This window comes from Symsagittifera roscoffensis, chromosome 2 (assembly GCF_963678635.1).
Source record: "Symsagittifera roscoffensis chromosome 2, txSymRosc1.1, whole genome shotgun sequence".
Classification (NCBI taxonomy): domain Eukaryota; kingdom Metazoa; phylum Xenacoelomorpha; order Acoela; family Convolutidae; genus Symsagittifera; species Symsagittifera roscoffensis.
Genome location: NC_087063.1, coordinates 61,630,937 through 61,656,710, shown reverse-complemented (window position 1 = coordinate 61,656,710; position 25,774 = coordinate 61,630,937). Strand labels below are relative to the sequence as shown.

The following is a 25,774-nucleotide window of genomic DNA, read 5'->3' as shown; positions in this document are numbered from 1 at the left end:
AGATATGTTTTTGTAAGTTGTTTAAACAATTTTCTAACTAGCTATCGTTTGAAAACAATTTTGTTATTCTTAAAAAAACTTGAAAAATTGATTCACTAGCTGATAAAATAATCATCAACGGGTAGGGTGAAAAGATTAAGCAAAAGCCAAAATGGTAATGAAAAATTACTTTCGCCTGCTCACCTTATTAACTCGGTGAACAAAAGGAGTAAAAAGCGCACTAATAAAAAGCAACTTGATTCAGAAATAAAAGTCTATAAAGCTTGCAAGTCCGAATTATGCTTGCTGTATTGATTTTCAGCGGGCCTGTTTGTTACGCAAGCGTGGAATTTGTTTACTATATGGTCGCTTATGGTGGCGGGCTTTTGAGAGGAGGAGGAGAAGGGAAATGGCCCGTATTTGGTCTCATTATCAACCGACCCGCTTTCCTGTTGTGTTTGCGGGGATATCTCAAATTCCGAACTAATCACATTCCGTCGCTGCGAATAGATTGACTGGCCAAACATCCGATCATGAACCGATCAGATTAAGGTGCTAAACATTTTGACTTATTACGTAATAACTATGCTACAACACATCACATCTCCCCTGAGCGAAAGTAAAGTAGAAGCTCCGAGGTCTAAAAAAGTCTGAAGATCTGAAAATGAAGACGATTGACTAAACCCGGTTCAACAAATCAAATGTTTTTTTAAATATATTTTTCTTCTTTCTTCCATCTTTTAATCTTGTATTTAGTACACTCGGGCTTTCTGATGTGTCGGTTGTTTGCCCTGTTGGATGATTGCACGATTTTAAAACCAATAATGAAAAATGAAAAATGAAATGGCATCTATAATCGACTATGTCTGATGATGTGAATATATACAACAGCATCACTGTTGTCAGTTAATCATCAGTGAGGGGGCGCTGGCAGAGGAATTATAGGGTTGCGGCGAGCGACAAAACTATGGCCGACATGCATAAGACTTACCATTAGGGAAACGGGCGCTTTATTGGCCTGATTAGACATTTTATGGTTGACAAAATATCTCATAAAAATGCATATTAAAATGACAGATTCGCATACTTACTGAAGGTTTTATATTTGCTACATCTATATTGTTCTTGAGCATAATTTTGTTTTTTCACCCATTAACGAAACATTAGCAAAGTTTAACACAAGCTGAAAACAAAACAAAAAACATATTAGCATGATATCATATTCAAGAGAAATTTTCTTCGAAAAACTTGAAATCATCAAAACCTCACTATTGAAAACTTTTTGTAGCGTCGTGCAATTTTTAGTCGTGACCAAAATTTGAAGCACATCAAAAACAGCAAAAAAGCCTTGCCCGATTCAGCATTTGGATAGGTTCAGCTAGGTCGTGAGTTCGAATCCGCTACAGCAGTAGCTTAAATTTTCAAGGTTTATTTCAACCGTTTTTTTTCGCATTTCTTTTTTACAGCTAATTTTTGTCGTTTACTTGCCTGTTTTTGCTGAGGTAAGCTTCGCTCTGTGTCAATTTTTAAATTTGTTCCAAGTTTTGAGCAGAAACTACGCCCAAGAAAAACCTGTTTCGTGTGACACTGATCTAGAGTCACTTCAAAGATTTGTTCACCGCAGACTAGTAGTGTCTGGGGGATCTTTTTTAAGACGTTGCAATATAAGAGTTCCATTGAGAGCAAAGAGTAAATGGAAGCAAAACTTCTTCAAAACTCATTTTGTAAACCCCAATTCTCAATCGAATCAACAAAAAACTCGAAATTCAATTAGGTTGATAAAACAAAGCTAAGTGAAGACAAAAAACAGGTTATGAGATGGGTTAAAAATTACAAGCCAGCCCGCTTTCAATATTCCATCAACTCGCAAAAAGTAAGTTACTGTTCTGATCAAGCCGCTCAATCAAAAAAACCTAGGACGATTTCAAGTTAAGCCAGGTCGTGAATTTTTTTCAAAAGGCCGAATCGGTTCAAGAAAATTTTACGTTTTCCAAAGCAAACTAGTCAAGCTATGAAACTTTGAAACGTTATAATATTATATTTATATTATTTCATAGATCAAATATGTTTGTGAAAAGTCAGGGTTTTTTAAGCAAGTTTTTCAAGCTATGAAACTTGATTATATGTCAAGTTATTTCTTATCGCTGGTCGCTTTGCGAAAAGTGTAAGTTTTCTAAGCAAGCTATTCAAGCTGTGAAGTTTTCAAAAGTTGCAATTTGTTTCGTAAAGGGAATCAGTTCGCGAAAAGTAGGTTTTTCTTAGCTAGCGTTTCAAGCGATGAAATTTTGAACGAAATCAAGTTTTTACAGAGAGCGAATCAGTAAGCACGAAATCAACTCATTTTTGAGCAAGAATTTTGAGCTGCTGTGAAACTTAAACAATTTTAGGTTATTTCAGACCAGAACGATTCCTAATTGAACGTTTTCTAAGCGAGCTATGAAGCTGTAATATGACTCAAGTTATTTCTAAAAGGAAATCGGATGTCAAAAACTTTTACTAATGAAACAATTCAAGCCATAAAACTAAAAATATTTCAAGTTAATTCAATTTTAAAATTTTCTAAGCAAGCTAATCCAGCTATGAAACCTAAAAAATTTCAAGTTATTTTATAGACCGAATCCATTCGCGAAAACTTGAAAATGTTCTTAGCCAGCTATTCGAGCTATGAAACTTTGAAAACTTTTAAGCTGGTTCTTAGACTGAATTTTTTTGCAAAAATATTGAAGTTTTTTGAGCAAGGAAACTTCAAACTTTATAAAATGTAAGAAGCTATGAAAATTTGTATTAATTCAAGTTATTTCATAGAGCGAATCATTTGCGAAAATTTGAACTTTTCCTATGTAAGCAATAAAATTTTGAAAACTTCAAATTGTTCCAGAGCAAATCAGTTGGCCCAATTTTCAAGTACCTTAAACTTCAAAACTTTCCATTTGTTTCTTAGTCCGAAACAATTGCGAAAAAAAAATTTCAAAGCAAGCTATTTGAGCGATGACCTCGAAAAAATTCCAATTGTTTCTTGGCCAAATCTTCTTGCGAAAAGCTAGTTTTCCAATGCAAGTTATTCAAGCAAGAAATTTTTTTAATTCCAAGTTGCTTTTTAGGTATAGGTCGAAAAATATAGGTCAAAAAAGCCGTTTTTGGGCACTTTTTGGAAGTTTTCAACTGAAAAATGGAGTTTTTTTGGAGCGCGTTCCTCTTCGAATTTAGAGTATTGGCGGTGGAGGCACCTGTAGAAAAACTTTAGGATTGGTCGGCCTAAAGTGGATGCCATAAAAAACCAAAGGGGGACCCTTTGGTTGATGAGTGGGTCGAAGCCCTGAAGGCGTGTCCGCCGTGCCCCCCCCCCCCGCCCTAAATCCTCCCATTTATCATCTAAAGTGCATTCATAAAATAAAAACTGATGAATTTTCAACAAAAAATCAAATTAGCAATAATGAAATTTCCGATTAGTTTCATATTTTTACAAAAACAAATCACGTTTTAGTTTTGAATTTTAAAATTTTTTTGATCGAATAAACAATTATGTCAACCACTATTACACACAAAAAATCGAGATTGGTTTGAATGAAATTAACCACCAAAAGCATAAATTATTTTTTCTCTTTCCTCGAAAGTCAGAGCACTAGTTATTATGTGGGCTATTCGAGTGTGATTCTTTATGAGCATATTTGACAACAGCAAATATCAAATTATATTTTTTCGAACGTTCCGGGATTCACCATGATACGAACAGTCTTCTTGTTTCCTTTTGCCTTCCAAAAATTCCAAAGAGGCGGGCAGTGAAATTACGCTCTAAGTTAATGAAGTCAGAACTAAAGACATGGTCGAAAGTTAGACTACAATTGGAAGCCTGTACGAATAGTTTAAGAACAGGCAATTTATATAAGGGATCATGAATGCATCCATGACTAATGTTTTTTCTTACTAATCTGTTTTTTGTTATATCATTTGGAAGTCACAAAAACACCCCCCCCCTCACACGATATTTGAACTAGGCGTACAGAATTGTTGTTTACAAATCTGGAATTCGTAGGATTAATTTTTTCGTCATACCGGGTTCTTGTAAATTTCAAATCAAAATCAGATACTTTCATTAACCTGCTTCATGCTTGAACTATGGGTATAAAATGAAGAAATGTGAAGTTCTTACCCTTGGTGTTTTTGGTGAATAGGGAGTATAGGATTATACAAAAAAATTACTTGATAGTTAAAAAGAGATTTATTTGAATGAGTGATTGTTCGGATGATGGAGGAGCAAAAACATATAAAATCTTATCTTTTTCGTCCCGTCTATTTCTGTACAAGGGTATATATGGATTAGGGTGGAAGGGGGCTTTTGAAGGACCATGTATGTATATGTGCCGGTACTACTGGGGGATTAGTGAGGGGGTGAAGTATATAAAATGTACATAAAGTAGGTGCTTCTATTGATACTCCGCAAAGTGAAATAGTACCGAGTACTGGAGTTTCAAGGCAATATGGATGAGCTCAAGACGGCTTTAAAAAGGCAAGATTGAGAGAGCAAAATACATCAAAATTCTATCAAGTACTATAGAGCAAAAAATAGTTTGAAAAAGAGCAAAAAAAAGAGCAGCAGTGAATTAGAAAAAATAGTAAAAATGAGAGAAAAGCAGCAAATAATGAAAAAACCTACAGCTCATACCTGGTACAGGGGGCTGTACTGTTCGTGGTAGGTACCTGCCGATTTTGTTCAACCCCACTTTATCACCCTAATAATTCATTCACGTACTGTGCAAACATACTGGCATGAAGTGCCAGTCAAGTATATGCATGCTGTATGGTATCAGTTGCATTTTTAGCCCAAATTTGGACATAGTTCCAAGCCCGAAGCAAAAAAAAGATCGGTCACCCAAAAGCTGTCAATTAGGTCAACGATGCATTAACACTTAATGATTATACCAACTGAAGATTCAACTCATAACTCGAGTTTTCTATTTTACACGTAATTCTTTTCCTGATTTGCATAAAAATAAATTATGCAAAATTCCTTCTCAACGAATTCAAATAAAATTAGAACTGTAAGGCTATTTCTGATTACCCTTGATACAAAAGCAGGATCTATTGTAGTAACATCATGAATTTGTACAATCTCATTAATTCTCACACCAACTTAAATTCAGGTGTACTACATCTGAAATCTTTCAATAAAAATGACAAAGATAAAAATTCATCGAACAGTTACTCTGCATGTTTCTGCACTAGCTTTCCACTAGTTTCTAATTTGTCTCTGCAAGTAAAAAGTTTTTTTTTTAAGTTGCCAGACTATCAAAAGAGGTTTCTAATTTTTTGAAAAAGTTTTGCCACTTAGGTTCAGATGAAATAGAAAAAGACAACAAGACTGCTCGTAATTCTTCTCAAGTTTTGAATTAAAAATTGAACGTTTTCAAAATTTTCACACAGTTTATTGCTTAGTCAACCTCAGGGTTAAATTGGCATTTCCCATCTAGAAACCAGTTACTTCAATTGAATTTGGATTGATTTAATTCACCGCACACCCTAATCGTTAACAAAAAAGTTGTAATTAATGCGTATTGATTATCCAACCTCCAAGCTTTCAAATCTCCATGAATTAAAAAAACATTGTTGAAAAACTTTTTAATTTGGAGCTGATGAAGCTAAGGACAGCAATATCTTTGAAATGGTATAAAAAAATTGTCAAGAACGGTTAATCAAAAACTCGAAAACTTTTATTTGGATATTTCTCTGAAAATCATAACAAAAAGGCACAAATAACAGGACAATTTCTCGAACTATCCGACTACTTTTCACAATATCTACTAATTTTGATTCAAAAATAATCAACGTCACAAAAAGTGAATTTTATATTTTTATTTACAACAAATCGCCGCCTGCTCTGTCAAGTAAAGAAACAAGACTTCTTGTATAAATGCAAAGCACTGGGTGTTCCGACTGCCATTTCATTGGTCTCGAATACTTTTTGATAAACTAAATATTGCCAGACTATAAAATCAATTAGCAGTCTCAATTCAACTTGGAACAATTTTTTGCTGCGGGATACTTCGCCACGAGTGTAATTTATCAAACGAGCAGTTTAGCCAAAATAGTGGCAGGTTTTTGTATTGGTGTGCTCAAACGATTGCAAGAAATTGATCCACCGAGGAACCAGATTTTTTTTACTATTGGTCTGAATAAAATATACCCCGAACGTATAAAGTCCTTGAAGAATAAAACATTTTGTGTCTAAAAACGCGTTATTTCGAGATAATTCACATAGAGAGTGCATCTTAAAAGATGATGTCATCTTTAAAAAATTCTCAATTTTACAAAAAAAAACATTTATTCCTCAAAAAATTTGTATTTGGATTTTTGCTTAGCAATAGTTTAAAGAAAAAGCACTATCTTTCAAAAAGCACGCCCTTTTCAAAATTTTCCCCAAGCACTAACAAACCAATTTTGTCGAAAATTTCGGATCATTAAATTATGTCTTGAGAAAAAGCATAATTTTGTAACACAAAAAGCACAGTTTTTTCGTTACTGGTGTTTTAAAGACATAGTTTCAAAAACTTCAGAACTTCGAAACTTAACCCCGAAAAAAGATACTATTCCGATTTTTGAAAAGACTGTTGATCTTTATCATCAGACAACAAACTTTATGAATCCGGTCAATGATAAGTGGAATTTTTTCTTTAAGAGGCGCCAAAATTGTACCATATAAATACATCATAGATGCCACATGCAATAATTGACACTAGTTCAGTCCTAATTCAAACTGCAATGTAAAATTTCTAAATCTAAATTTTCGAGAATTTTTTTTACCATAAATACTACGGTTACGGTAAAAAAACCTAAATTTAATTGCTAAAATTAAAGTCCCGGAAAAACTTTTTGTGGTTCAAACGAACGCTTTTTGCTGCTTGATGTTCAAACCACCTATATTATTAACCAGCTATAACCAGCTATAACCAATTATTTTCAGCTGTAACCAGCTATACTATAGCTAATCTTATTGCTTCAATAAACATAAGTGTTGAGAAATTTCCATTTCCGATGGGTTAGTTACGCATGCGATATAATTAATAAAGCCGAGTCAGTTATCTTTCAATGATAACTTCAAAAAACCAAGAAATCATGTGGTATAATTTTTCAAAATTCCTTTTATTTTTCAAGTAGAATTGTTCTGGACACTGGCAAAAAAATATATTTTTTCAAGCAGAAATCTAAAAGTGTCAAAACTATATTCAGGCTCCTAGTAGTTTTTTCTCAAGTTCATGAACTCCAATTTGAGCAGAAAAAAGACTGAATTGACATACAAGTGTTTTATTAAAACCAAAAAAGTCAATAACCTTCAATGGGTTCAAATTTCCGAGTAACTTAATCAATTTACCCGCGGTTTCACGTGATTTATTTCAGAAAAGTAAAGTTTTTTTCTCGTCGAAGCAGTTTCAGCTAATAGGAAGAAAACTTTGTGCATGTAAAAAAATTTTAATCCTCGGATGGTCTAAATGCGGAAAATTTTGACATGCTTTTCAGTTAAAATTCATGGTGACTCAAAAACAGTTTTCGTCTTTCTGAAGCCAGAAAGTTTTTAGGCACAAAAACTGCCATTGAGATAGAAAAGTGTTTTGTTTTTGTTTTTGAATTTAATTTAACTTCGAAACTCTAATGCCTGAAAGAAAATTATGGTTGCTGAGTATAAAGTTAGCAAAAAACTAAAGTATTATAAGATAATCCTTGTGGTTGTGAAATTTTTCAGTTGCGAAAACGTGGACTTTTTTTTCATCTGTCATTAGACCCTTGTCAAATTTGCCGAAAATGGATAAACACAGGCCAAGCGGAGCTTTGCTGCTTTTTCAATACAAGACAAAAATAAAACACAAGTCGTAACATTATTGAAAAATGTTGAAAAAACTAGCTAAAAAACTTTCTTTTGTTTCAGTAAGTCAACTAGGGAACAAGTTGAAGCTGAAAGCATGGGTTTGCCATTTTTGAGTTCGTTATACTGATGCGGGATGATATGCGTAACTTTAAAATTGGACAACAACCTTAGTTGGTTTTCTTCTCAATTAAGTAGGCATGAAAAATTTCTAGATAATGGTAATTCACCTAGAAGATATATTTGAAAGAAACTTCTGGCAATGGATTTTTTTATTTAACCCTTCATCTCAGATTTCAAGTTTATAATTAAACGGTTAAAAGTTCGAAAACTTTTCATTTTTTTGGCATAAATTAATCTGTGGCCGCTTGAACAGAGAAGATTGCCAAACCGGATTTCTCGATTGAACACTTAAACTTGAGAAATTGCAGTGTCATTTTCAAAAAAGTCGAAAAATTTTGAAAAAACGGTCAACGTTTTTTAAAACTTTGCCATTTTAAAGATAAAAATTTTTTCGAAACGAAAATGGGAGTGGCAGCTCAAATGGGTAGGTATTGAACCAAGTATTGTTTTCATTAAACCCTTGATATCAGAATATGCAGGTTTATTATCAAGAAAAGTCATAAAACTTGTTTTGAATTTATTGAGGGCCATAACTCTTTGTGTCAAAGAAATTTGGGCGTAGTTGCGTATGAGAATGAGCTTTATATGACCCATTTTTTAAAAATGAAACCAATTTTCCAAATGATTGGGTTGAAGGTATTTTTTGGTAATAATCATAAGGTTTAGAAAAAATGCTAAAAAACATTAGAAAACTGAGTTTTCCGAGGACGATAGCTTTTTGTACGCAAAAGTTTTGATGAAACCGCTGGTGCAGGAAAATTTTCCACTACTCGTAATCTCCCTCGAACCCACAACGTCAAGTTTGAGAAGTCAGTTTTCGAGAAACAATTATAAAATATTCCAAAATTGGTCAAAAATTTTAACAACAAATCGACTATTCCGATGGCCATAGTTTTGTTTTTTAGAAAATTTGAATGTAGCCGTTTTTTAAGAGGAGCATTCTAAAATCCGCTCAATTCTTGGAAACCAAAACTTCAGATTTGTTTCATTAGTTTTTGAGAAAACGAAAAAAAATCGAAAGATTAGTCAAATATTTCCACCACAGGCTTTTTCGAAGGTTGCAGACAAAGGGGTAAAGCAAAAAGAGACCAAAGGAGTGTGCAGCCACTTAAGAATTTAGGCGGTTTTTCTACTGATACCCCTTTTTTGAAAATTGGTGAAAGACTTTTTGAGACAAAAACTAAATTTTTTTGAAAAAATTGATAACATTTTCCAAAGTGTCGCATAAAGATAAAATAAAAAAAACCCAATCCAATACACTTTCATAAAATCTGTTCCAAAAAACAGGATATCTATGCAAATATGCCACTAAAGACATTTGAAAATCAAATCATAAAAAAAATTTGTAAAATTTTAAATGTTTCAAGTCTCATCTGAAGCTACGCAGTAGTGACTAGTACTTACCCAAAAAATAAACTTGATTTTTCATAAAATTGAGCAAGTCGGCATCATAAGTGATGCAACTGATTTAGTTAAACTATTTGTTAACTTAACAAAATCTACATTCGGATTTGCTAACGCTTGCTATTCGCAATCGTAAACATATGAGAACAACTGAACTGTATAATGGCAATCAAGTTTATTGTTCCGACTTTCGATGCGAAAGTAACGGAATATTTGTGCTCGCGGTGGGTTTTTTTCTTCAGTCAAACTTCGACTTTTAACTAGCCATTTTTGACGGAATTTGTATATCATTCAAATGGTACTTTAATTTGTTATCCTGAGCTTAAGTTTGAAAAGATATTTCACCTGTGATTGTTTTTCGTAAAGTTATGGGGGTTTAGAGATTGCCATTTCGGCCAATTTGGGACAATTAACGCGCGATATATTTCGCGCTATTAACGTATAAGCGGAGATTTAATCCGTCTTCGAAATTGTTGCAAATTGATCGCAAGAAGATAATTTGCTATAATTGATTTGTTACAACGAGCGAAATTTATCCTTTTGTTCTTTATATGGCGTGTGGGGGGATGATTTTCAAAAACAATTTCAAATTTTAGAAAAAAAATTTCATTTTACTTTATTGCGGTTAATTTTTTTTAGATTATTACTGCTCCATAAACTTTAAAAGGCAGTTGGAATATTCAGGGATTCGTCCTGATACGAGCAGTCTTGTTAATCTCTATCAAGTTATAGATTATTTCATTCTCCTGGTGAATCATAAGTTTTTCGAGGAAAAATCTTTCATAAGTACGTTTTGTCGAAAATTTTTTGTTGTTGCACGAAAATCTAGTTACCATCGGTGAACATATTCTGTAAATGTGATTTATTGTTCTTTAAGCATTTTTTATTTGGTAAAAACAAGGCAAAACTCATTTTGGAAAGCCAAAGTAAAGAAACTAGTTCAGAGTAGCGGATGATTAGTCTAAGAATGGCTAAGTTTTGATATTTAGTTTTATTTGCGGCGTTAGGTTTCTATGACGGAAATCACTACTAACCGAATAGTTTATTGTTCCGAAAGATTTATGCTCGGTGTGGTTTCTTTATTCAGTCAGTTTTCACCGATCGAAATAATAATTTTAAACAAAAATTTTTAGACTCAATTAAGGATATCGGCTTCTTGAATTCGAATGTAAAAAGACATTTGACTTCCAATCAATTTTTGTAAAGTTCTGCGGGTTTGAAAATTGCCAAGTTTGCTATGTTCTGGACTAAATTATGCGCGCTTTGAAGAGTTTATTCATAATTTTGAGAGCGTAACGCGAGTTAGTTATGCGTTGCGGATATCCCGCTGAACAAAATTGTTCCAAATTGAATTGAGGCTGGCTTCGGACGACTCAAATGTTTACACGTTGATATTGTCCAAAATTTATAGGTTTTCAATACTGTCTTTTCCCAAAATTTATTCGATGTAAATTAAAGGACAGCCGGAACACTCAGGGATTTGCCCTGATAAACGAGCAGTCTTGCTTCAGTCAAAATTAGTGCAAAACTGACAAATTTTGATAATTGATACAGAAGTTTCGACACTTGTTTAGGAAAGGGTTTGAGACTTCAGTAAAACTTCAAACTACCAGTGTTTTAAGCTCAAGTAATTCGACGCTTTTCTAACGCAACAAAACCATGAATTATATCCCTTGGCGAAATAACACTGCAGTATTTCACAGTTTAACTGAAAAAGCTCATACGCAGTAAAACATTTTTTAGCACTAGTTTATTTTTTTTTGAATAACAACAAATTATAAACTTGTCCTTAAAAATTCGTCCCTTTTTAATATACAGTCAGTTATCTCCTCAGTTAGAGCTTTTAATGAAAACCATCAAAGTAGCTTATGCCACAGTTAGTTCATTTGCATAGTTTATGGCTGTGATGAGGCGACATTTAGTACCTCATTTGATTTATTGTCTTTTGCAGCCATGCTGCAGATTTGTATACCAGTCTGCTCAAGGTCACTGGTTTGGCCTTATTGAGTGACACACTGTGTGTGATCACTCTTATGTTCTATTACAACGCTTGCTAGATGTAAACTTTACTCAACCTTTATTTAACTTGTTTCTCTTAGTCAGAGCCTGACTAAATAAATCTAAAATAACCAAGAATCTAAGCAACTAATCTATCAATTCACTATTACGAACAATCTAGTTTTGTCCTTTAAATCTCGGCAAATGTCATGGCGCAGCCAGCAGTTCCTGTGAACGAAGACAGGACTGACCTGATGGGTATTCCACCGTTTTGGGCAAAACCTTCGATTAACCCGCCTTTTCTTTGGGAATCTTGGATTTTACAATTCTTCCTGTTAGTGGGGTTGAAAAATAATCTGAACCCGCAGGATGTATTAGCAGAACCCGTGGAGGTCATAGACGAACCACCTCCAAAAGCTGTGACTGTAGGTGCAACGGAAACCGCTGCGGAGACCGATGCACGCCTCCTCAGAGATCAGGCAGCGATTCGTCGCGTTAATGAGTTCAATACCGAGCGCAGAAGGAAAGGCCCTACAATAGGCTTAAACTGGTTTTGTCACGAAGCAGAAGCCCGACTGAAGTCACGGCTGTTTTTCGCTCTAGGAAACGATGGAAAACGACGCTTCGCGGATTCTTACCCGCATACGGACATTAGTGTTACCTCTTTTCGGGATTTTCACCAGGCTTGCGAAGTACTATTCAAGATAGAACGCGATTATACTGTTGAGCGCATTAAACTGTACAATAATATCTTTATCTTGGAAAACGATACTTTTTCTTCATTTTACGCTCGTCTCAGTGCTCAAATTGCCTTGTGTAATTGGCCACGTGATCAAGAGAGGGATACCCTGAAAGATCTTTTCATAGGACGAATTCGTGATGTGGATGTTCAACAGCAACTGATTAAGGCAAAAGCAAACTTAGATGATACATTTCAACTCGCTCTGGAGTGTGAAAAGGGGGCTAGCACGTCGGCCCAGTTCCAAAAACTACTCCCGCATAACCAGGTTACCGGCATTACAAAGGTAAAACAAGAGCCCACTTTCTCAATACAGTCATCTAGAGGAAAGCGGAATACTCCTCAGAACAACTATAATTGACAAAATACACAAAGTAACAAAAGCAACAAAGCATGCTATTTCTGTGGCAATCCTTTTAGCCCGGAACACAGAAAGTCGTGTCCCGCTCGAGAGGTTACATGCAACCTTTGCAAAAAACGAGGTCACTTTGCTAAATGTTGTAATTCATCAAGACGGCGTGTCAATTTGGTCGATGATAGTGAGGAAGTGACAGACCCCTCAATCGATTGCAACTTCATAGATGCAGATTATGATAGCGAACCTGAATACAGTGTGTTACAGCTAGAAAGTGCCGTTAAGATAGATAGCATTGAGCTCCTCAGATCAAACAAAGGAAAACCGAGAAGCCTTAGTATCCAGCTGCGTACGGGATCGAGTTTTTTTTATTCAACTATCGACACTGGAAGTCCGGTCTCATTTATTAATAAACGGACTTGTTATTTAATATTACAACGCAACCCCGTCTTTCAAATTTCGAGATATTGCACGGTACCCTATAGACACTCTGTATGTCGATTACAATAAAAAACCGATTCGCCTCCTTGGCTCAGTTTGTCTCCCGATCTCGTCTAGTGGTTGGAGAGTGGAAGAGGCTTGTTTTCTTGTCTCCGAGAACAGAACAAGAAATCTGTTGCGTCTAGACCTGCAAGACCAACTGGGTGTAGTGACCACCCAACTGAGGGCAGAACACGTCCAGCAACTGGAAGTTCAGAACCAAGATCCTATCTCTGATTATTGGAGTTCTTTCTTCGCCAAAAAATACGCGCATGTGTTTAATCGATTAGGAAGATCAAAAAACCACAAAGTGTTTACAAATTTCAAGTATCCTTTGGTACCGCGTCAAGTTAAGGGACGTAAAGTCCCAATTCACATCCAGGATAGAGTCGCTAATGAGATCAAACAATTGGTAAAACAAGGTCACATTGAGAAATTGGATAAATGTACAACCGATTATTTCATAGCACCCATTGTACTGACCGCCAAGAAGGAGGGCTCGATAAAACTCGCCTTAAACGCTAAACCGATGAACGCGCAAATCTGGAAGAATAAATACCAGATGCCAAATAAACACGAACTTGTTGATTCGGTGGCCCAAATAATCACTAAAGACGTACCTGGCACCGTTTGGTTCACCTCGTTAGACTTGAAATATGCTTTCAGTCAGCTGCCATTGTCATCAGTTACCAGCAGTCACTGTAATTTCAATATTTTGTGTGGAGATGCTACGGGGACTTATCGGTTTAAGACAGGGTTCTATGGGTTGACCGACATGCCGACTGAGTTTCAAAAGGCGATGGATTGTACATTGCAAGGATTAGAAGGTGTAATTTGTTACTTGGACGACATCCTAGTAGTCACGAAGGGAGATGTCCAAGATCATAATAATTTGGTCGAGAGAGTGATGCAGCGACTCGACGCAGAAGGCTGGGCATTGAAATTCAGTAAGTGCGAGTTCTCAGTAAACCAGTTAACTTGGTTAGGTTACGTGTACTCTCCGAAAATTTCAAAGATAGATGCGATCCGATCACTGAAACCCCCCAAAACTTTAAAGCAGCTCCGCTCGTTTATGGGGTTGTTAAATCATTTACAACAATTCATACCTGACCTACACACCTATACCGTTCATTTTCGAGAATCTTTAAAGGCATGTAATAAACAGTCTTTCCGGTGGGGGGAGGAATAAGATAATGCCTTCAAGAGTATTATAAATCTGTTGGCTAACATTCCCAATTTATTCCATTATGACTCTTCAAAAAAGTCTCGGGTAAAATGTGACGCTAGTCATAACGGGTTAGGAGCATGCTTGGAACAGGAGATCGAGCCGGGGGTTTGGGCTCCAACTGCGTTTGCCTCACGCTTTCTCAATAATGCTGAAACAAAATATAGTACGAATGAACTTGAATTGTTGGCGATCGTTTGGGCGTGCGAACATTTTCGTACTTATTTGTTGGGAAATCGTTTTCAAGTTTTAACCGACCACAAAGCCATCATTTTGACACTAAGCGAAAATTATAATAACAAATCCTATCAGTCACACCTTTCGCGTTGGGCGGACCGGTTACTACCATTTGACTTTGAAGTTATTCACGTGCCTGGGGTTACGTTAGGCATTGTGGACTATCTTTCTTGCCATCCAACCTTCTCAGCTCCAGCGCCATCAATTTACGATGAACTTTTTGTTGTAAAGTCTATTGAGGCTTTCAATTCGGCCTTATCATTTATTAATACATTCAATATACTTGATTCGGCTAGTAAAATATGTTCCCCGTCGCAAGAGGTCGCTGTGCCTCAAACTCTGAAATCAAGTTGTTTTCTCGACCAATCAAATCACGTTATGCAAATTCGCGCGTACGGTCTCTCACCGAGTGAGGGCGTCGAGTCATGTTGTTTCAGAATTGACCAATCAGAAACCGGTATGCTAATTAATAATCGCAAACCAAATTCGCTCGACTGGAATCATTGTCTCCGACCTGAATTGTTAAAAGATAGTTGCAACTATTCCTTCTCATCTTTTTCTAACTCAAATAAATCTCTTTCATTTCACTCATCTATCAACTACAACATGAATCCATCTAATCCTACTGCACTACCACATTCCGCTCTTCAACATACTAACGACAAACCATCAACTCAACCAGCTAACCTTACTAAATCACACCCATCACACAGCTCAATGGAGGATCAAGCAGAACTTCTCTCTTTTGTCGAAAATGTCACCTTGAGTTCCCCTAACTTTCGACGGCCGAGCCCGCGCCCTTCAGTAAGATCTCGTCAAGTAGGACAAATCTCTTGCCTGGATCAGGTGCGCCAACGTAATCGGACCAGAGAGTGTGCGGCGAAGACTCGATTTGTGGCTGCCAGAACTGCCTCTAGAAGGGAGGGACACAACCAGCTTTTGGAAGCTATGAAGAAATGCCGATCATCAAGACCGGGGATAATCCACATTGCTGATAAAGTTGGTGTGTATGCAATCAATGGTGGAAAACCTATCGTCTCAAAGTCCAAGAAAGAAATTGTGGGACTACCAGGATTATTCGACGCTGATCTTTTAGCCGAGCTCACAGAGGAAGACCGATTTCTGGGCCCGATGAAACGGGCTATTAATAGCAAGAACGTTTCCAGTTTTAATAAACTCGGAGCCTACATGGCCCAATTTTGGCCCAAGGCAGCGGTTGTCAACAACTGTGTGATAATTGACAACAAACTGGCCATCCCAGAAGTTTTGAGGCCAGCCTTCCTTGCCCGCATTCATCGGTCGCATCCGGGCCAAGAGGCCATGATGTCAGCCTCAGAGTACATTTGGTGGCCGTTCTTGAACCGGCAGATAGTCGACACCTGCGAGAATTGCCGCAAATGCACACTGTATGGTAAGAACCTAAAGCCCGTTAAAACTTTTCATACCGCTCAATCTTTGCCCCAGTTGACGGGGCCAAATCAGGAGTTGCAGTTAGATTTTGCTGGTCCTATTGTGGATGACAAAGGTGTGAAAATATTCCTCTTAGTAGCTATCGATCGCTTCTCGAAATTTCCTTCCGTACTTATTACAAAAACTACTGGGGCTAAAAAGGTTACGAAATTTCTTGAATCTTATATCCGAATTCATGGGTTACCTCATTCTATCAGGACCGATCAAGGCTCTGGGTTTAAAAACGACATCGTACAACAATTCTGTTCTAGTAAAGGTATTAAACATATCCTTTCTCCAGTCGGAGACCATCGAGGCTCTGGTTTCGTTGAACGTACGATACAGACTATAAAACGCAAGTTAGGTACTGAACAACTGGACCCTATTTTCCGTAATTTTAAAGAAGTACTCCATCGAATAATAGAAGATATTCGTAAAAATAATCATTCTACACTTAAGAAGTCACCTTTTGAAATGCACTTCGGACGTAAGCCCAATACTGAATGATCACAAGCTTTTCATAATATAGTTAATTCTGATACTTCAGCACAAAGACTCGAACGCAACCTCTTAACGCCGGATCAAATTGCCAGTCAGGACTATAGTCGAGATCGTGTCAAGGTGGTGCCCAGAGGCAGTCTCAGTCCTCAGATTACTCCGCGCTTCAACCCAATGTTCTCACTAGAGGGAAACATTGCTGAGAGTGAACCGTACAAAGCGCTAGCTGATCTTGCCCGGGCGGCTAATAATTGGACACAGCAGAAGAGGAACCTTCCGCCAGATGGGGGAAAGCGGGTTCTACAGGAGCTGTCGAGTCGCCATTCGGATTTGGCCCAGTCATTAAAAACAGGCCTTTCTCGCAAAACGCTCTGCTTCGCGGAAGACAGATCAGCTACTACGCCTCCAGGGGCCTCGGATACTGTTCGCCGTTTACCGACACTTCAACCCCGTCGGCAGTCCAAAACAAGTAAACTAGAAACTCTCCTTTTATCCGATCCTAACCGTGTGAGAGTGTTTAGAAAAATTATAGATCGTCAGTCTGGCAAACCTTTTTTTTAAGCTTGCGAAATTCAAAATTACTCGCATCACCGATCACACCTATGTTACTGACAAGGGAAAAGTTTATCGAAAAAATCATGTCTGCCTTAAGCCTAACTTGAATAATAACTTTTCAGCAACACTAGGTGATCGTCTCCAATCTTCTGGAATATCTTCAAAAAGTGGGGGGAAGAAACCTGTTACTCGCGCATCTCATCTGACGTTGCTTAAAAAACGGCCAGCTAACACGAGCGTGTCACTACCGGCGGTGGTGGATCTTACTGTTGATTCGTCTAATGAGAGTCCTCCCGACCAACACGCTTCGCACGAAACTCGGATATCTACTCCAATGGAAAAACGATTACGGTTACATGACGAATCACTGCCTGTCACGTTTGGCAACTCATTCCTCACACCGGGCCAGTCTTCAATGGATACTTGTGTGTCTCTACCGCCCATCACTCAGCCTGTTGTCCCTTCAACTTTGGCTGCTGGTCTACATCAGCTACCACTTGACGTGGTCGACTCCGAGGGTCCAGTTCTTCCAGGGAAGAGTGCTCAAGCAGACCCATATTCGTCGCTCCCATCTCTTTCTCTCCCAGCTCAACCGGTTACGGATGATTCGGAAGGCACTCGTACTTCATCTCGTAGCAAAAGAGCCACAAAATTCTTTGGCGACCCATTACGACACTCTGTTAAATCGGTGGAAGAAGACAAATCGCTGGAAAAAGAAGCTGACATATTACCCTCCAAAAGTGTCCTACCATCTTCACAGTCACCTAAACGGCGACCTCTCCTTCGGGACCGTTCACACCTAACTTCTCCGGAGGCGCCATTCTCATCCTCGCTGGATACAGCTCAGGACGGAAATTGATTGTCGCTAAAACTCAGTTTCAAACTTCTAACAAAACTTCGTTATGTTAACATTATTTTCGTCACCATGCATTTTTACGGGATAGGGGTGCTATCTAATATTAATGCTTAGGGGTGCAGTCTATTTATTTATTTAATTATTGAACAATTTTTGGTTTCTTCAAAAATTTTCCTTTCCGCGGGGAATGTGATGAGGCGACATTTAGTACCTCATTTGATTTATTGTCTTTTGCAGGCATGCTGCAGATTTGTATACCAGTCTGCTCAAGGTCACTGGTTTGGCCTTATTGAGTGACACACTGTGTGTGATCACTCATATGTTCTATTACAACGCTTGCTAGATGTAAACTTTACTCAACCTTTATTTAACTTGTTTCTCTTAGTCAGATTCTGACTAACTAAATCTAAAATAACCAAGAATCTAAGCAACTAATCTATCAATTCACTATTACGAACAATCTAGTTTTGTCCTTTAAATCTCGGCAAATGTCAATGGCTAACTAAAAGGTAATTTCAAAAAAGCCGGCTAACAGGAGTGATTTAAAAAAGCTCCCTTAAATAAATTAGATATTTCTTTAAGTTAAATAGTACCAAGTCAAACAGTGGTAAGTACTAGGCTGACATTGGCTCTTTCCGTCCATATTTTGGCAGTAAATGAAACTGAAAACTTGCGTGACACTAAAACAAACTTACTTTTCAAATCAACAGATCACGACTGAAACACCCGCCATTTTATAGTAGAGTCGTTGGTAAGTAATTGATGTTGCATGACAAAAACCCGTTTTAGGCCATAGTTTCGTAGCCCCAGCACACACCTCCCCCCCCCCCCCTCCAGCCCACAACCCATCAATGGGACGGTCGGAACGTTTTTGAACTTACGGAACAAAGAAAAAGCTTCGTGGTTTTTTTGCACATAAATTGCTAAACGCTATAGTTTTTTATGATTATTCTAACCTAATTTCTTATGCTTTTATAATCGGGTAGCCTTTACATTGCAGCAGGACTTGAAATACGATTTGAATATTTACATCTCGAAATATAAAAAAAACATCGAGTGAGTTTTGGGCAGGGAGTAAAAGCATTCATTTCAGTTATTCATGTAGGCATATTTCCTTTCATTTCCACGTAATATCCGTTAGGTATTCCCCGGGGTGCTAGGTACAAAAGACGACAGGACCCTAAGAACGAGACATTTAGACGACAGAAAAGTATTAGCATCCAAAGAATTAGCCTCCATTTTTCGCAATTTTAAAATTAATTCGATAGGTAAAAAAACTTCAAAAAGTAGGTTATTTCAAAAACATCAATAAATAGTGTGACCACTTTCGGAGCGGTATAAAGAATAAGCTTTTTGAATCATATTAGTCAATATAGTTTAGGCACAAGCAACCCGGGTTGAAGTTGCATTGCAGTTCAGAAACGTCTCAAATTTTTTTCAGTTTTTGGTTGTCATAAATCTTTTTCTGTACAGTGCAGTTTAATGATGTTCAGCCAAAGATTCGTCTAACAAGCTGAAGAAAATTGAATTGTTTTATTTATGATTCATGGCTTGAACATTGATTTTTTTCGGTTTTATCAGAAGGCAAAAATAATTTACAAATTCCCCACATGAACTGAACCCTCACTTTGCTGCTCATGTAGTAAGCTTTTTACCTCTGCGCCCCAGACCATTGACAAGTTACGACAAAGATAAAATATACATTAAAAGTTCACTAAAGAAAGTGCTTCAGAACCAAATATGACGAAGTTTTTCATTCATTTTTCTCTGATTCATTGATGAAAGACCACTGAGTTATTTAAGATCGATTGCTGAGTTAATCGAGGTAATTTGACTGATACATCCTGCCTTATATGTGTCAAAACACTGCAGCAAAAGTGGTACATTGCTGAATTGCAATTCAAATTCACCCCTGTTACAGTATTTGAATTTAAACATTGGTTCACTGCTGCTCAAAAAAGCAGCCGAAGAAGTATATTTAGGTCTTTCTATTTCCTAACACCGCCTCAAAATCCCATCAAAAACAACTGTTGCCTTATCTACTGTCGTCTTCTTTACCGGACACTGTTCTGGCACTATTCATGTGACATTATCAAAAGATCAGCACAATGATACTGTATGTCTATGGCTTTTAAATTACCAAACAATCACCACTTATTCAAAACTTATCTTACGTTTTTCAATTTAATTGCGCATCATATGAATAAAACTACAAACAATTATATGCTTTAATTTTTTGGGCGTAAACAGTCATAGAAATTTTTACAAATCAAACAAATGCATGAGGATAATTATTAAAGATTTTAGGATAAACTTTGAAGCTTCAGCTATCTGTAAAACTTGTTTCTATAATTTCAAAACACTGCCGGCAGAAATTTTTTCGATAATATAAACATTTATTGGTATGTCGCAGCAATTCTTTAAGTATTTAAACTCACTACAAGAATGCTTGTAGAGCTGGTCAAAGCCCTGAATGATTCGACTGCACTCTAAAATCAATTCAAATTTGTGGTTGAGAAAAAGATGAAATAAGTAAAAAACAAAACATTTTTAAATCATTTTTGGCTATGTTAGATACTAAAATACATATTAGCATCTCGAATTATAAAAACAGTACCAAATGATTTGCCCTAATTCTATTTGGACAATTTCAATCCGCTGCTGATGCGTAATAAGAACGCAATGTATCGCGCATTAATTATCCCAAATTCAACAAATTAGCAATTTAAAAATCCCTATAACCTTACAAAAAACAATCACAGGGGATTCTTTTCTACATTGAAGCTGCCAACAATCACAACCAAACTTTTTAGAGGGTATCAGATAACTTTCAAAAATAAACAAGACTGCTCGTATCAGGGCGAAGGGCGAAGCCCTGAATGTTCCGACTGCCTTTTAAGGTTTATTGAGCAGCAGTAAAAGCATTAAAAAAATTAAATTAAAAAAAAATAAAATGAAAATTTTTTCTAAAATTTGAAATTTTTTGTGAAAACCATCCCCCCACACGCCATATAAAGTACAAAAAGAGAGATTTCGTTCCTTGTAACAAATCAATTATGGCAAATAAGCTTCGTTCAACCAATTTGGAGCGATTTATAAGACGGATTAAATCTCCGCTTACGCGTTAATAGCGCGAATTATATCGCGCGTTAATTGTCCCAAATTGGTCAAAATGGCAATCTTTAAACCCTAATGACTCTACGAAAAATGATCACAGGTGAAATATCTTTTCAAATTTAAGCTCAGGACAACAATACCTTTTGAATGATATAAAAAATTCCGTCAAAAATGGCTAGTTAAAAAGTCGAAATTTGTCTGAAGAAAAAAATAACCCACCCCGAGCACAAATATTCCGTTACTTTCGTATCGAAAGTCGGAACAATAATTTAAACTCGAAAAATGGCTGATTAAAAACACCCCAAGTATGAATGTTCTCCCCTTTCCGCCAAAATTTGGAAGAGTTAGTGAAGAAAAAGTCTTTAGCAATTCAGCAAAGCAGGTAATAAAATTTTATTTGGGATTCCATCAAAAAAATGATTGGCTTAAAAAATTGAGGTTTTTTGTCGTTTTATTATGAAACAAAACCTAAAAACATAACAAAAAGATCAAAAGTAATTGATAACCAATTTAGAAACTTTCATTGTTAAACTTAAAAAATCACAATGACCCAATTTTTTTGCTACTAGAATAAAATTTTCGCAAACTTAGAAAATATTTTGTTTTTGTGAAGAATGAGTCAGCACAAACAATAGCTAATTGGAGGCTGCTTTTCTTATTCAGAAACAATTTTTTTCCAACTACCGAAAAAGGATGGAATATTTTTACTCAATGCCATTTTTTTCTGGGTCTTTTTGAATTTTTAGCGAGGTTTTTCATACCATCTGAAACGCCTTGACGCTTTGAGCTACTCATATTTAAGAATGTTTTTTCGTTTAAAACTGTAAAAATGATGCGGGATAAAAAATAGCCACAAAAACGTGCGATATTTCTTATTCTAATAACGTGTGAGTGGTGATTCGAGCCGGAACAGAAATCATTGCAATTTGATTTGAGGCAAGCTAATTGGAACTAGTAATACGCTGCTAGACGCGAATTACTTCCCTTAGCACTTGACATAGGGTTTATTTTCAAAAAAATTTAATTTGAAACAAAAATTCCCAATAAAAGTAAAAACAAAAAAAAACATTTATATCGAAAGGTCAACTTCCTGACAAACAACTGATAACAAAAGCAAAAATTTTTGAGATTTGGCTTTTCGAGTTGAATACTTATTTTTGATCTGATTTAATGACTTTGGGTATGTTATCTATGCAAAGAAGTCGCCGAAAGTCGTTTAAATTAACTCAGTAGCGGTTTCGCCCTTTAGTACTACTTTTGCATATCAATTTTTGCTGACTGACCCTAAAAAGTTTCTGATGGCTCCAGTCAATATTAATTTCGAGTGGAGAAAACGCCATTTTATTGTCAATGTCTTCCAAAAATTGCATATGAACTTTTTATCTTGTTTTTTTTAAATGTGCATGCGTCGCAGAAAGTTTGGCTAAAATTGAGACTGTCTTTATTACAATTTGAAAGAACTAAGAAAATCAATTTTGCTGCACTAAAACTTAGAACAAAATAGAAACTCCGGGAGGGGGTATGCGATTTTTCAATTTCTTTCTGAAAGTTTTGTCAAGAAAATCCTGGATCCACCCATGGTTTAAATCACTCAAAAACGAAGCACAATTCTGCAACTCATTTTCATTAGTAAAAAGTGGCCCCAAAATATAACACAAAAAAAGTTTTCAGAGCAGCACTAAAAATATGGCAAAAACTAACCTTCATATTTGCTTTTTCACACAGGCGTGTTGCACGTTGGATTAATGAATAATTAATAAAGCCGTGCAACGATTGCATTGAGGTTCTCCCTGACTATAAAGTAGTTATAAAGTACTTGTTTTCACAAATCAGACTTGCAATCTAAAAAATGAAAAAAAAAACTGTATTCATCAATTTATATAGGTTAGTTTGGCATATGAATTTATGGTATAAGACCATTCAATGAATATGTTTGAATAGTTTCTCAGATTGAAAAGAAGAGTGCAAATAAAAGGCAAAGTCATGTGTTTTTTTAAACAAAGGGTTTCTAAGTTTTATTTGATTTGTCGTCCACATCAATAGCTGCTCTTTTTGCGATAAAAAAAACCAATTGCGTTAATTTTATATTCAAACTAAATTAGAGTTGAACTTGAAGAAATCAGCAGGAGCCGAAAAAAAAGGAATAAAACAAATAAACATAGTTTTATAAAAAAATTCAATGACTAATGAGAAAATATGATCATACATGCTGCCGTCCCATGAAGACAATAAAAGTGTTTCCTATACTGCTGATAGATTTGCCTAAATTTTGACAGACATGAAAACTGCTGGAAATAGATGTTAATTTGAGTTTGTTTAAAAATTTATTTCCTGCTTTTTTTTAGTTTTCCCTTCTACTGGTGTAATTCTGAAAAAAAATGAACAAGTTATTTTGGGCCAGTTTTTTCGATCGACCATAGCATTTTTTTGAGGTATGGATTTGTGAAGTGTATATTATTTTGTGATTATAAGGATTGAATGATTTGATTAAACTCAACTGCTTTCAACTTATAACTGATTATTCAAATTCTAAGCAACTTGTGCAAAAGTCTATTCACAGTTGACTTAAATCAGATTTCGGCTGTGTTTTTTATTTTCTAATTTATGAAACACACTGAATTCTGATGCCCAAAATATGTGGATTAGCATACAGATATGAAAGATGACCCGTTGCTATTTAATCTTTGACATTATCCTAATGAGTTATAGTTCAAAATAACAGTTAATGGAATAGAGAAAATATTGTTATCGTTAATCCTTTTTCAGAAAAAAATACTCACGTCTTACACGAATGTTGAAATATGAGAAAAAGCAAAATTGTATTCTTTAATACATGTTTCATATTTTGCACATGAAGGCAGGTTAATTTTCAATTCTGAAAGATAATAGATATTAAAACTATAAGTAATACATGACATTTCAATCTTTTACTTGTATCCAAAATTGCACAAAGAGGCAACGCGGAGCTTCGCACAACACAAAGTCTACAATCTTTAAGCAGACAGAAAATAACCCGAGAAAAAGTATGATTTTATAAAAAAAAATCTAAATTTTAAGCCCCACCTGAAACCTAATAACCAGATTTTCGTTTGAAGGAAATGAAAGTAGCTGAGTGCACAAGAAAATTTAGTAATATAGCAATTAAGCAGACCAGGGGCGGATTTAGGGGGGGGGGGCGGGGGTGTGGCAGCCCCCTCTCTCAGAGATTTGACCCCCTGCCTACCCAAAGGGTCCCTTTGGTACTTTTTAAGAAATCCATTTTTGGCCGACCAACCCTAAAAATTAAATATATACTAATTTTGAAGGGGAGCGCGCGCAAAAAAAACGTCTTTTTTGTGCTGTTTTTCAAAATTTTGCCTGCTCAGCAGACAATATTTGAGCAAACACCAGTTGAGCCAAAAAAAATGGTTTTATAAAAAAAAATCAATCTTTCAAGTGACCCTGATTTTAAAATTAACAACACTTGCACTTTCAACTGCAATGGAATATGCTTACATTGCAAGCAAAATTTATGATGTGTCAAATTTTATGATTTGTCTTGAGCAGACAAATGAAAGTAAAAAAATTCAATTTGAACCGATTTTTTTTTAAAATTGCATACCTACTGCAAAAAAGTAAGGTCGGCCAGACTTAGGATGCAGAGGCAACGGCGTTACCCCTAAGCCACGTGTGAACAAACCTAACAGAGTTTAGGGTTCAGGCCTCAAGTAAAAGTTTTGTAAAAAACAGTGAAGAAGAGAAGAATTTGAGCCGGAAAAAACCCCGTAACATAAAAAAAGTTTGCTAGAAATAAAAGTTTTTAAAGTTTATACGAAACGAACAAAAGCATAAAAACAAATACTTCCCTCAAAACTATGCAACATAGATTCACAACGTTGAAAAAAGAACCGTAATCGTTTAAATGATGAAAAAATACGAAAAAAATTACATATTACAGAACTTTAAGCCATAGTAAAAACTGATTAAAGCAATAAAAACGTATACACTTGAAAATAAGCACCCAGAAACGTACCAGATAAAATTAAATGCATTTAAAACAAAAAAAAATGCGCCGACGGTAATTAGGACGAAAACTACATAAACAAAAATATAAGTATGAAGACGCTATTTTGACAAATTTAGTTGCGCAGCAGGCAAATTTAAAAAAAAAAATTTTGGGCACTATTTGGGCACTATTTGAAAATGCTTAGCCAGAAAAGTTGGTTGGTGATGTGGTCGAGTCCTTGCGAGAGAGCTTCCGCTTCTCCGCTTAAGTCAGCCATGGTGGCAGACAAAGTAAATTTTTGATGCGGGGACGGTTTTTTACCTTTTCTGGAACAGTAAACTTTATTTTTTCGTACTCTGTCAAAATGGTAAGATACACATATTTTAATTAAGTTCTTTGTAGCAAGCTATTTTTTTCGGGAGAACGCCCATTTTCAGTTTTTATTAAAAAGTTTTAACCACCAAATCGAAAAATTTTTTTTGCGTGTGCTCCTCTAATTTTTTTTCAAACAGATACAGAGACAATTGTCTGAATCGTAATCAATTATCCATGTAAAACCTAAAATGAAAGGTATCAAGTAGTTTCATCGGTTTTTTAGTGTTGTCTTTATCATTTTAAGCATCGCTATTCTATAAAAATTTCTTATCAGAATAAAAGACTCATATAGATAACCTAACCTCAATTTCAGTTTTTTTTATGTACAGAAACTATTTATTTCCCATCTAACAATAGAAATATACAATTTCTGGATAAAATAACCACTATTCACTGAATAGTCAGTTCACTGCTCAACGGCAACGAGATTAACATGCTTCGAGTATGCACAATAGCCGTAGCAATACAATGCAAATTAACATTTGTTATAACAATGTTACTTTGCATCCGATCGCTAAATCTATCTGAATCTATTAGTTCATGT

General features: G+C 35.9%; 3 protein-coding genes across 7 annotated transcripts in view; 1 reads left to right on the top strand and 2 right to left on the bottom strand.

Annotated features, from left to right (window-relative positions):
• The window catches only part of LOC134839574 (glutamate receptor ionotropic, NMDA 3A-like), a 106,054-nt gene extending 83,373 nt beyond the window's left edge, over window positions 1–22,681 (bottom strand). For 3 of the 5 annotated variants that reach the window (XM_063855166.1, XM_063855171.1, XM_063855170.1), the window contains exon 1: window positions 184–352. The gene's annotated coding sequence lies outside the window, so the exon portion shown is untranslated. Of the gene's footprint in view, window positions 1–183; window positions 353–4,129; window positions 4,242–22,571 lie in introns of those variants that run through there. The other 2 variants (XM_063855167.1, XM_063855169.1) reach the window with 2 other exon arrangements.
• Window positions 1–25,774, bottom strand: part of LOC134839588 (rab-like protein 6) — a 323,021-nt gene that overhangs the window by 246,592 nt on the left and 50,655 nt on the right. The gene's annotated exons all lie outside the window — the stretch shown is intronic.
• Window positions 18,405–25,774, top strand: part of LOC134839575 (uncharacterized) — a 26,450-nt gene continuing 19,080 nt past the window's right edge. Inside the window, exon 1 of the mRNA XM_063855173.1 lies at window positions 18,405–18,504. The gene's annotated coding sequence lies outside the window, so the exon portion shown is untranslated. The remainder of the gene's footprint in view (window positions 18,505–25,774) is intronic.